The sequence below is a fragment of the Egretta garzetta genome, unplaced genomic scaffold, assembly GCF_000687185.1.
Source record: "Egretta garzetta isolate BGI_Z169 unplaced genomic scaffold, ASM68718v1 scaffold23, whole genome shotgun sequence".
NCBI classification, from domain to species: Eukaryota; Metazoa; Chordata; class Aves; order Pelecaniformes; family Ardeidae; genus Egretta; species Egretta garzetta.
This window is the reverse complement of record NW_009259237.1, coordinates 2,888,252-2,902,331: the sequence shown is the minus strand read 5'-3', so window position 1 is coordinate 2,902,331 and position 14,080 is coordinate 2,888,252.

Below are 14,080 nucleotides of genomic sequence, written 5' to 3'. Positions count from 1 at the left end.
AGCAGAACTTGTCACTTGATTGACAGCAAATAACCTTTCCAAAAAGTAGCCAACGAGTAAGAATGTTTTGTAAGAGTGACATATGATCATGACTGCCTGCAGTCCATTTTTGTTTGCAGGCAATGGAAAAATTTCAGATATTTTTAAGGTCAGTGTCCCCAGTCCAAAGACGAAGGAGATGTGTTTGTTTTTAAATTGCTGTTCTGCTTAAAAAACTGTCTTCCATTTGTGCTGAAATGGAGGACTAGACTCTGAAATAAATCCTTTGCCCGTTGCGCCCAGCTAGATGGGCACAGGAATGGAGTACTCCCAACTACATGCACAAAATGGTCATTAGCATTTCATATTTTTGCTTCAGGAAGTCAACTACTTAAACATATGTATAATTTTTTTTGAATGTCTGGTGATTCAGATGTCTGGGATCTCATTTTGCTTGTTTTCTTGAAAACTTTCACAAAAAGGAATCAGCTTGCAAAACCACAAAAATGTACTTCTCAGCCAGCTGTGGTAAAAGAGTTTGCATGGCCTTCTAATACTGGAGAAGTTTTTACATTTAAAAAATTTATTCCAATGAGTAGCAAATTATTATGAATTCATTATTAGTTAGCCATTAGCAGTTGGCTTAGAACCGTTTGAAGTAGGCAGCAAATATGGAGGTGTTGAGAGAATATTTGTGAGACACAAATATTTGTTGACATTTTGTAATACTAGATCTTAGGAGATTGTTATAAAACAGATATGCTGTAGATGTGTGAATGAGAACTGGACTTTTTTTTTTTTTGCTTAGAAATGAATACGGCATTTGAGTGTATTCCATTGTAAGGCTGTGACTAAGAGTAAAATGTAATTCAATGTAATTGACCCAACTTATTAATAGTGTATTTAGGGCTTCTAATATACTAGAGTCTAAACACTATTTAAGAAGTGAAACAAAATTTAAAATTAGTTCTAGAACATTTACAAACAGGTATAGAAAAGTAATATCCCTTTACTAAATGTTTTAAATGAGATGCTACTTGCCAAATTATGTTCTATTTGTTTGACCTTGTACGGCTGATCGCAGTAAAGTGTTACCTATGTTTCGGATAACAGAATTTGACATTTTTAGCAAGTGTCTTATATTGGACACATAATTCATATTTTAATAGTCTATAGTAAACATATTACCATATGAATGGTGAATTTTACATTATTTATTTTAATTCATGTTTATAGAGATACACAAAAATAACATATATTTATAAATATATATAAATATTTAAAGTGGTCTAGAAAGAAGCCTAAATGGTAATTTTAAAGAATTTCCATGTGGTAGTTCCTGCAACACAGGATTGTTGCAGGAGGACTGAATGAGGGACTGCATGCTATTGCATTGCCTTAGTTTCTTTTAGGGCACTGTGACAAAGGCGACTTAATTTCAGCTGCCTTAGTGGTACTGTTATTACCTTTTGCCTATACAGATTATTTTGTATTGTGGAAAACTGCCAAATAAGAACTGATTTTGTAATGGAGAACATGGCATTGTGAAAGTAGGTTGAACAGAAGGATAACAGAGAAACATGTAAGCCAATATCTCATGGTTGAAACTTTGCTAAATTACTTGATAACATAGAGAAAAGTATAGTAGATAAAGCTGTGATCTGATGCAGGCATGACATGTGGATGAATTAGTCTTTTCTCTAGAGTTTCTTCATTAATTACAGAAACACTTGAAGGCCACAATTGGGGTTGGGATTTAAGTAGTCCACTTGCAGGAAGGCATTTCTCAGGAACAACAAAATATGAGACTGACAAAGCTTCCTTCATAAATTACTCTTGCTAAACCCCTCCAAACAGAGCCTCTTTTGGGTGTCCTATCCAAACCAGTCTAGGGCACCTGATGACATCATGAAATGTGAGATGTCTATGAGCTAGTCTTTGGCCACGATGGAGCTTTGGCCACCTGTCTGTCCTATGCTTGAGCAGATATTCAGGATGTTGACAGAGAAGAGTGGGACTTATCTACTAAAACTTGGCAACCTAGTGTCGTCTGCTTTCCAAGAGACCATTGCAGCTAGCAATGCTTGATTGGCTGAGTACCATTTTCCTCTGGTTCCAAGAGAAAAGCCAATGTAGCTGACCTCAGTGGCCAGTTTCAGGTTCTTGATTTGTTTAGTCAGCTTCTTGTGCTTTCATGCTTTCTCTGTAACTGCAGCCAAGAGTGTATTTGGTTTGCTTGCGTTGCACCTGGGCCCGGTTCTCCTTGATAAATCTGACATCAGGTTTGAGGAGCTCACTCACTAAGCTAAAGCAAAAGTGCCCAGTGATTTTTTTTGTTTGTTTGCTTGCTTTTTAAACTTCCTCAGCCAAAATGGTACACAACTGGCTGTGTTATTAGATGCAAATATCCTGCACTGCTGGACATATGCCAAGGATGCAGGAGCAGGTCTCAGAGTGTTTATGGTTCACTCTACTAGTGTTGTCTTTTTCACAGCCCAGAAATTCCTCCGTTGGGTATTCATTTGCTTGAAGTTTAAGGGCTACCAGAAGTTATTTCTCTGGCATCCCATAATAATTTTCAATCCTTCACCATCTTCCAAATGCGCCAGGGCATCTAAGGCAGATAGATGCCCTTTATGTCTGAGTGGGCTTAGTTGAAGGTGCTCTCTGTATCCGCTGTCCCGATTTCTACATCCTCCTTGTTTCCAGAGGCACATGCAAACCTCTCTATGGTGGTTTGCTCCAAAGGTCCTGATTCATCTGGCATTAGCATAAATTGTGTTTAGCTTTGTTGAAATTGATAGTTGTGGTTCCAGCTCTTTTGCATGACATCTAATCAATTGCAGTATTGTAGAAGGAGGTCTAAAAAGCTACCAGCTCTGTATCAGATGCAGATTGCAGTTCTCACTGGTGTGAGGGGCAGGAAACAAAACATCAGTCCCACAAGAACTGCACATATGCAGTATGCCACTCCTGTGTAAGTTGTCTTATCTGTCAGCACGAGGGATCGTGAGACAACAGTGCTGTGGTAGCAACTGAGGTCTGAGGGGAAGAAAGATTTTCAGCTTTGTGTGTGCACTGCTAAATAATTCAAGGAAGCAGATAAACAGTACCTACAGGTGCATATTTTTTTTAATTTCACACTGATGAATCAAGATACTATAACCCAAATATATTTACTTCAGATCCTTTTAGGCACACAGTGGTTACTAAAAGATAAGGGAGTAGTAAAGCAATCTGTAGGCCATACAAATTCTATACATCAATTGTTTTTTGTTGCTGTATTTTGCATAAGTTAGTTTTCTTTTGGAATTGCACAAGTTAGAGTGGGGAAATGATATGATATGATATGATATGATATAGATCTTTCAGTGTCCTGCTTTCAGCTGGGATAGAGTTAATTCTCTTCCTAGTGCTGTGGTTTGGATTTAGTATGAGAAGAATGTTGATAACTCACTGACATTTTAGTTGTTGCTAAGTAGTGCTTACACTCAGTCAAGGACTTTTCAGCTTCCCATGCTCTACTGACTGAGAAGTCTGGGGGTGCACAAGAAGCTGGGAGGGGGCACAGCCAGGAGGGCTGACCCCAACTGACCCCAGGGGTATCCCACACCATATGACGTCATGCTCAGCACATAAAGCTGGAGGAAGAATAAGGAAGGGGGGGATGTTTGGAGTGATGGACTTTGTCTTCCCAAGTCACCATTACGCGTGATGGAACCCTGCTTTCCTGGGGGTGGATGAGCACCTGCCTGCCCATGGGAAGCAGGGAACGAATTCCTTGCGTTGCTTTGCTTGCATGTGCAGCTTTTGCTTTACCTGTTAAACTGTCTTTATCTCAACCCACGGGTTTTCTCACTTTTACTTGTCCGATTCTTTCCCCCATTTCACCGTGGGGGAGTGAATGAGCGGCTGCATGGGGCTTAGTTGCCACGACACAAAGTTAGGCTTTGATAGTGGTATTGAGTGTCAACACACTGCATATACATCTCAAGGTTCTTTATAATTCCAAGAGTTGGAAGATGAGAAGGCAATAAATAATGGGAGAGTATGCTCTTTTTCCTTTTTAATGGGAGAATATTTCAGATACAATTGACAGATGTTCAGTTCAGCATAAAAGAAAAAGGAGAAGAAAAGAGGTTGAAATGCATAGTCATATAGGAAATAAAAAACCTAATTAGTAAGGGAACTAATTAGTAAGGGAACCTATTGTGAATTTATCACAATAAAGTAGCTTATGCTTAGCTTCCTCTAAGTAAGCTAAATACATGCTGCCTCAATGTGAAATAAAGGTAATACAGAAAGATAAGCCCATCATTTTTGATATGTCACTAATGCAAGCTGTAATCAGTTTTTATCCAGCTCAAAGACAGCCTTAAAACATGCCAAGAAACACATATGTACATGCACAGGTACACACACATATTTGTCTTCTCTTCTGGGGTTGGGATTTAAGTAGTCCACTTGCAGGAAGGCATTTCTCAGGAACAACAAAATATGAGACTGACAAAGCTTCCTTCATAAATTACTCTTGCTAAACCCCTCCAAACAGAGCCTCTTTTGGGTGTCCTATCCAAACCAGTCTAGGGCTCCTGGTGACATCATGAAATGTGAGATGTCTATGAGCTAGTCTTTGGCCACGATGGAGCTTTGGCCACCTGTCTGTCCTATGCTTGAGCAGATATTCAGGATGTTGACAGAGAAGAGTGGGACTTATCTACTAAAACTTGGCAACCTAGTGTCGTCTGCTTTCCAAGAGACCATTGCAGCTAGCAATGCTTGATTGGCTGAGTACCATTTTCCTCTGGTTCCAAGAGAAAAGCCAATGTAGCTGACCTCAGTGGCCAGTTTCAGGTTCTTGATTTGTTTAGTCAGCTTCTTGTGCTTTCATGCTTTCTCTGTAACTGCAGCCAAGAGTGTATTTGGTTTGCTTGCGTTGCACCTGGGCCCGGTTCTCCTTGATAAATCTGACATCAGGTTTGAGGAGCTCACTCACTAAGCTAAAGCAAAAGTGCCCAGTGATTTTTTTTGTTTGTTTGCTTGCTTTTTAAACTTCCTCAGCCAAAATGGTACACAACTGGCTGTGTTATTAGATGCAAATATCCTGCACTGCTGGACATATGCCAAGGATGCAGGAGCAGGTCTCAGAGTGTTTATGGTTCACTCTACTAGTGTTGTCTTTTTCACAGCCCAGAAATTCCTCCGTTGGGTATTCATTTGCTTGAAGTTTAAGGGCTACCAGAAGTTATTTCTCTGGCATCCCATAATAATTTTCAATCCTTCACCATCTTCCAAATGCGCCAGGGCATCTAAGGCAGATAGATGCCCTTTATGTCTGAGTGGGCTTAGTTGAAGGTGCTCTCTGTATCCGCTGTCCCGATTTCTACATCCTCCTTGTTTCCAGAGGCACATGCAAACCTCTCTATGGTGGTTTGCTCCAAAGGTCCTGATTCATCTGGCATTAGCATAAATTGTGTTTAGCTTTGTTGAAATTGATAGTTGTGGTTCCAGCTCTTTTGCATGACATCTAATCAATTGCAGTATTGTAGAAGGAGGTCTAAAAAGCTACCAGCTCTGTATCAGATGCAGATTGCAGTTCTCACTGGTGTGAGGGGCAGGAAACAAAACATCAGTCCCACAAGAACTGCACATATGCAGTATGCCACTCCTGTGTAAGTTGTCTTATCTGTCAGCACGAGGGATCGTGAGACAACAGTGCTGTGGTAGCAACTGAGGTCTGAGGGGAAGAAAGATTTTCAGCTTTGTGTGTGCACTGCTAAATAATTCAAGGAAGCAGATAAACAGTACCTACAGGTGCATATTTTTTTTAATTTCACACTGATGAATCAAGATACTATAACCCAAATATATTTACTTCAGATCCTTTTAGGCACACAGTGGTTACTAAAAGATAAGGGAGTAGTAAAGCAATCTGTAGGCCATACAAATTCTATACATCAATTGTTTTTTGTTGCTGTATTTTGCATAAGTTAGTTTTCTTTTGGAATTGCACAAGTTAGAGTGGGGAAATGATATGATATGATATGATATGATATAGATCTTTCAGTGTCCTGCTTTCAGCTGGGATAGAGTTAATTCTCTTCCTAGTGCTGTGGTTTGGATTTAGTATGAGAAGAATGTTGATAACTCACTGACATTTTAGTTGTTGCTAAGTAGTGCTTACACTCAGTCAAGGACTTTTCAGCTTCCCATGCTCTACTGACTGAGAAGTCTGGGGGTGCACAAGAAGCTGGGAGGGGGCACAGCCAGGAGGGCTGACCCCAACTGACCCCAGGGGTATCCCACACCATATGACGTCATGCTCAGCACATAAAGCTGGAGGAAGAATAAGGAAGGGGGGGATGTTTGGAGTGATGGACTTTGTCTTCCCAAGTCACCATTACGCGTGATGGAACCCTGCTTTCCTGGGGGTGGATGAGCACCTGCCTGCCCATGGGAAGCAGGGAACGAATTCCTTGCGTTGCTTTGCTTGCATGTGCAGCTTTTGCTTTACCTGTTAAACTGTCTTTATCTCAACCCACGGGTTTTCTCACTTTTACTTGTCCGATTCTTTCCCCCATTTCACCGTGGGGGAGTGAATGAGCGGCTGCATGGGGCTTAGTTGCCACGACACAAAGTTAGGCTTTGATAGTGGTATTGAGTGTCAACACACTGCATATACATCTCAAGGTTCTTTATAATTCCAAGAGTTGGAAGATGAGAAGGCAATAAATAATGGGAGAGTATGCTCTTTTTCCTTTTTAATGGGAGAATATTTCAGATACAATTGACAGATGTTCAGTTCAGCATAAAAGAAAAAGGAGAAGAAAAGAGGTTGAAATGCATAGTCATATAGGAAATAAAAAACCTAATTAGTAAGGGAACTAATTAGTAAGGGAACCTATTGTGAATTTATCACAATAAAGTAGCTTATGCTTAGCTTCCTCTAAGTAAGCTAAATACATGCTGCCTCAATGTGAAATAAAGGTAATACAGAAAGATAAGCCCATCATTTTTGATATGTCACTAATGCAAGCTGTAATCAGTTTTTATCCAGCTCAAAGACAGCCTTAAAACATGCCAAGAAACACATATGTACATGCACAGGTACACACACATATTTGTCTTCTCTTCAATTGTTACCGTAGATATTGTGAGAAATGAATGAATTACCTGTTTTTACAGAGATTGAAATGATAAAAATGCATAATGTTGATTTGTCATATTCATCTTTGGTTTTCACCATACCAAAGGCTACAAATAGAAGCAGATGGTAAATAAACTGCAGTAGCATCAGGGCTTATAAATAGCATTCTGAGTTGGGGACACACTGCAGATCTAAATATTTTCTCTTCTGTACAACTTTGGAGACAATTCTGTCCTGTCATAGAGCCTGTATCAGATAATAATCATAAAAGTAGTAAAAAACTTCTACTATTGTGCTCTTAAAATGTACAGCATGCACATCTGTCCCCCAATCTACTCAATGTTGTTTCTAGAGAACAAATTATGTGTGGAGTTGTTGGGGTAACATGATTTGCTATTTCCTGGAATAATTGCCCACAAACGTGGGAGCTTGACCCCTGTGCCAGCTAACAAACTCTCGACTATGTACGTAGGGTGACCCCAATGATGGTTTCAGAAAAGTAGGATTTGGGGATTAGACACATTTGTCCCTGACAGGACTTGTGGTTTTCCCCTCATACGGGTTAAATAACATATTGACAGTCTTCAGAGTTGCTGATTTTGGCCTTCTGATTGCAAGTTCCATGCAACTTCATGTTTTGTTTCATCTCACAATTCTAGGAATGAGGGGTTTCTGAGAAAATCAAGCTTGTAATACTTTGGGACACTCTCTCTCATGGTTTTTGTGCATGTAGAATTGGCAGACCAGCACAGTACATAATAAGAATGAAGTTCAGTCTGTAGTGGTTTTATACCCTATGTTTTTAAGAGTGTGTAATCATTTTACTGGAAATATATAAACAAAAATCTTTGTAAAGCTCATTTCTCCAGCTGTACAATGGTATACATGTAATTTGGGGATTTCCAGCCGTAACTATAGTAGCAGTAACAAAAGATATTTAAAGTCTGTTAGCTCTGGTCATGTTTTTACTTAACAATTTTTAAAATCATGATGCTGATCTTGCAGTGACATCCATTTAAACATAGATATAATTGAAGGCCCAGGACCTGCAGTTAATATGATTCCATTCTGTGTCTAATTGCACTCCCATTTTGCATAAAATAAATGTGTTTGTTTCAAGGTAGCAATTTATGAATTAAGAATAGTATTTGTAAATATCCTCAAAATCCAATTCAATAGGAAGTTGAAAACCTCAAAAATGCAAAGATCTGGAGAGTTTCCCCCCTGCAAAATTACATGGTAGCATGAAGGATGAGGTACAAAGTTGTATCTGTAAATGTAGTCTGTAAGAGCCTGCAATTATTACTACTATAATTACTTGCATTGTAGTCATTTGTGCCCTCTGTATGACCACATCTTTTAAATTCAAGGAGTCTGATAATACACACAAGCAAAAAAATACAGGCAGATATTTCAAACAGAAGCTTTAGAAAGAACAGCATTAACATGTAGATCTTTTTGAAAAGATTCAGTATACAGAACTAGGAATTTAAAGAGAGATACTGGCAAAAGAATCGGGCTCATCTGATATGCACAGGAAAAAATGTCAACTTGAAGGGTAGACATCTTCTAAAACAAAATCCACATTACCAGAGAAATTCCTTGAACTGAAAGAAGCTGCAAGATGGGCTGATTTCTTAAAATATTACATATAAAATACAGTAATTTTTGATGAGACATTATGCTTTCACTGATGCAAATTCATTAAATCGCAATGATAATAAATCTTGAGAGATTAAGTTTATAAATGAATATCAAAGGATTGTTTCTGGGTTTTTTTAAGACCCTGAGATTTGTTTGGCATGTAGCTGAACAATCATTTATCTTTGCTGACAGCGTGGTTTACGTTACTAGACTATGTGCTGCTGTACACCAAATGGCATTGTCCAATTGGGGTTTATTTTTAGGCTGCTTTGTAGCAGATGCAGACTGGCACATCGCTGCTTACTCCAGTGATGTGTGCTACATTCCCAGCAGGAGCCCCACTGAGAGGGGAGGAAGGAAACTAGTCGCAGAAATGATAGCGGTGCAAAGCACAAGTCTCAAAACTCTGCTTTAGTGGGTCAGCTGCCAAGAATTACTACATGTGAATGGTACTTTAAAGCTGTCTTTGCTTCCCATTAGGGGCTCAGCTTACAATCGAAAAATCATACACAGGGAATTTGCTAGAACTTTGAATTAATGTGCACATTACCAAAACAGCATACGTTAAAGTCACTTCCTACTTGATACTGCAAATTCCTAATCCTCAGACGTGTATGCTATTCACTGAAGCAATGATGAGCATTTAAAGTAGTAAGCATATTTTAAAGAATATATTCCGAGACCTTGGTTCTGCTGCTTTTAAGATGAGTGGTGATCATTGTGTTAAACTTAATGGGAGTAGATCAGACCCTGTGACTGCAAAAAATGTATTTTTCTAGAAACGAAAGTAACTTAAATGTCTCTATTAATCCATTTCCACTGTGAAAAGTACTTTTAACTTGGAAATATGTAGCATTTTCTCGAAATAGTATGTTTTAAGACCTTTCCTCTCTATTGTTTAATATGTGTGCAAAATAAGTACAATATGTAATATTTATATCATTATAATCACACATAATTATAACAATTAATATTTAATTAATGCTAATATAATGTATAATAAATATAACTATTGCCTGAAAAAGTAATAGTTATGGGAACTGACATAATTCCACTAACATCAAAATGAATTTCCCATTGTTTTCAGTGGAACCTAACTGATTGGCTCGCCTTGCAAAAACAAGAGATGGCGATGGCTGGATCACAGACCTGCAAACCAGGCTTGCGCAATGATTTCCTCTGTGAACTTGGCAAGTGCTTTTACTGTGAATATAGTAAAAAACTATACATAATTTAACACAACTTTGCTAACCTTCTACATGAAAAAAAATCTGCTTGCTTTCTTTTTAGATGACTATTTTTCCTGCCAGTTTGTCTTATTAGTGTGACACCACTAACACAGTTAGGAAAGAGTAAGCTTCCTGGCCATTGCATCATTAGCAGAATTATTAATTGTGCTTCCTGAATTTCTATTCATTTTCATATTGAAGTCAGCAATAGTAACTTTTAATATTAAATAGGCAAGGGTGACAACTAGTAAATAAATAGATCTTTATTGAAATTGTAAACCAAATGTAATATAAAAATCAGAGGAGGCACCATTGCTGGTCACCTTTCAGAGTAAAAATCTTATTTCAGCTTCTCTGCCTGTAAAGGGAAAGAAGCACTGAATTGCAAGAGACTGGGTGGTTTACACACAATGTCTAAAAATATTTCAGAAGGAATTTACCTGTCAGTATTGATTACACAAAAAAAGCACAAAAGGCTTTCTGCATACAGTTGGCTTCCCAGAATACACAAAAAGAATACATGTGCTCAGAGCTGCTTTTGTGTAGCCACTGAAACCTGGATGATCACAGGCCATCATCATGTAGTCTTTCTGATCGAACAGAAATCTCTGCTGCTTTTGGAAGGGGCAGTCCTACCATGCCCTCAGCCTCAGACTTCGCTGCTGCTTATGCTGTACATGCAGTAATGTTCTTGATATTGTGTGCTAAGTCAGATGATGAGGCTTGAATAACAATCTTCTGCTGTCTATTATCTTTTTTTGCCAGAGGTCTTTTGGAAAAGAAAAGATTTTTGCACACACGCTAAACTGGAGTCCAAGTAAGCAGTCTGATGCTCCATAGTGTCATCTGCAGCTTGAAAACAACTATTGCATGGGGCCTGATTTTATTGCCATGGAAGTCATTGGTGTCTCGACATTTTCAGTTGTCTTCCTATATCAATGTTTATGGTACAACTGCCAATTGACCGTGGAATTCTACCCTCAAGTCACATACATATATATGAAGTGATTTTTTTACTATCAAAATAAGTATTCTTGACCACCATGAAAAGCTCTGATTTCTCTAGCCATGGACATTACTGAAAATTCATAGTTCTTTGCTTATTGCTCAAAAGAATATCCTTGCTTTCTGTAGTATTGATATAACATAATGGTAAATTATAAGTTAATTTCCTGCCTTGTTAAAATCCATTGTATATAGAGGAATTGTACCCAAGATGAACGTATTCCTATACTACCAAAACAGATTTAAATCTGGTAGCCAGTAATTGTTTCATATAACAAAAAATAGCAGTCTTTGTTAGAACCAGGACATTTTAGAGACACTGTGACTTGGCAGCTTTAGCAAAACGATAGTTAATGGGTGAGATTTTTTTTCTGTGCTAATAGAAGTGTTGTAGTGTCACAATTCGTAAACTCGGGAAATATATCTTCTAAAAATAACTCTTAAAACAACTATACACCACTTTCAGGTTTAGGATTCTACTGCTGGGTTTGGCCTCCATGATCATATAAACCGTAGTACCTGTGCTCCTCTCAAAACAAATACGTAGTTTAACTACACATGCATCTTAGCAGAGACAAGAGACCCAAACATGACAAAAAGGAAATTGCTCTAATCTTACAGAGTTTGATTAAAGCTTTAGGCATAGAGCTTTTTAAATGACAAATGCCCAATGAAATAATATTATGTCTTTATACTCCAGAGCACTATTAATCTGAGGTTTCAGGACTTTAAGAAATGTTAATTAACTAGTTACCATTAATGGAAAATGTTAGCATTACAATCATTTTGCAGGCTGATAACTGAAGAATGGAAATACTAAGCTCTTCAGAAAGGATAAGATTGGGGTTCTCTTCCATGAATACCCTATAAGGTATTTACAGAGATGTTAACTGATTATGCAGTAGTGAACTCCATGGATCTTCCATCAAGTTAGTCCATAAGGAGCAGGAACAATTTTGGGAGAGACTGTGAACAACTTCAGTCATACCCAAAGCAGGATGCTAATGCAGCCTGAAACTTTGTGCTGGACTCCTGGGAGCCCAAATATGATGGCTAAGAAGCCAGGCAGCATTCTTAAGGATCTGAAGCAGTTGCATATTCAAGGAAAGAACAGACATACTGTTGGCTGTTCTGCAGGAAGGTAAAGGTTTGCATCACTTAATTTTTTTTTTTATTATTCCCCCTTCCCCCCCCCCAAGTTGCCTGCTATAGCTACAGTAAATAAAGTGCAAATTAGGAAGCCAGTGTTAGGTCCATCGAAATGCATCTCTGCACAGGCTTGCTGAAATCTGTTTGTGATTTCAGTATAATTAAAGAATATGATCACTGCAGAATATGACTCACAATAGAAATTTCATGCAGTGTGGTTATAGGCATTGTTCAGCTAATATACATTTAGGCTACTGTCATGTTTCCAACAGGAAAGGAGGAAGGTGTAGAAGGTCCATAGGTAATGAATAATCTTCTGTACATATTAGGTCTCAACCTGATCTTAAATCTGTTTTGAATGTTAAAAACCTGAAGCATGGCATTTTCACATACTTCCTACAATTTTTTACCTAAAGAAATCACTGCTTCTGAGTATTATCGGTAAAAATTTAACCACTGAATCTCTTTTTGAATCTTGTGAAATGGTTGGTCTCAAGATTTCCCTTGACAATAAGTTTTGTAATATTACATGCTTGTATTATTATTGATATTACTGCATTTCACAACACATTTCCTCTTGTATTCCTGTTAGAAGACAGCAAGAACTGAAGCTCAAAATCTACCTTTTCTGTAATTTTTTTTTTTTATTACAGGCCTTTCAGGCCTTCATTTTACCCTGTTAAGGGTAAAACCCAAACATCTTTCAGTTTGCCTTCTCCCTAGCCCAGGTCATTCTTCTCATCCTTCATTTAATTTCATCTAGCTCTGCAGTATCCTGTATTGAGATTTTTGCAGCCTGTATCATTACACTTTCTTCCAGATGAAGATATCAATATTGATATCTCTAACATTCTGCAACTTATTCATTATCACTTTTCTTATGCATCCCAACATTTTGTTTGCTCATATTGACCACAGCTAAAAGTGACCTCAGTCTGTTTTCTGAGCTGATACATTTTTTTAGAATGCTGTGAATCACATAAAAAACTTCTCTTCTTTCCTTCCATAGCAAAATACTTATCAAAATTCAGTTTTGCTTGCCATCAGTCTGCCCATGTGATATTGTCTAATTAGGTCTTTTGAAGTTCTTTGCAGTGCTCTCTAACTGTAGTATAAATAACCTGTCATCTATGGATTTTACTGCTCCTTTTTCAGATCTTTGCTTTCTTTCTAGATCAGTAATAAATATATTAATTCACAGGGATCTAATAATTTACTTCATAAAATTGCTAGTATAAAAAGCTCTAGTTTTAACAATTTTTGTGTCTAAGAAAGTTAGTGCATTTCCCACCTCTGTTTTAAACTTTATTGCCACTACCCAATTTAGAATGCTAAGTAATTAAAATATGGTGGCTTGATCCTCGTTTATACTCTGGCTCCCTTTTTCATAGCAGAAAACCTATTTGTAACAATAAGACACTTACAGAAACTATCTCTATTATGGGCCATGCCTCTAACACAACTGGAAATTTTTTCTGACTATAGTACAGTTAATGTTCTTAGGATGCCTGTGTTATGGGGGGTTTGGCCCACATAATTATTTCTTAAAAGGAAAAAGATGCCTTATTAAAAAAGAAAAAAAAGTAATTTCGGACTTTTGAAACTTGAGTTTTACATGTATAGAAAAATTAATTTGGTGCTTTGGACAAATCTCTTGTATATTAAGGGTGACCTCTTTAAAAAACGTTGATTATTAACAGAACCCCCAGTGAAACTACTGAATTTCCCATTACCTTCAATGGGTAAAGAGATGGGCCACCACTGATGGCATTCAAAAGCACTGCCCTGTGTATAATCATCAAAACAAGTGACGTTCATAATTTTTTTTCAGAACGATCATGTTGGTGTGATATCGTTATGAGAAGAGTTTAAAACAAGGTAGTAACCATTTTGCAATTCCCTGGTAAGGAAAGGAGGAAGTCCTAGG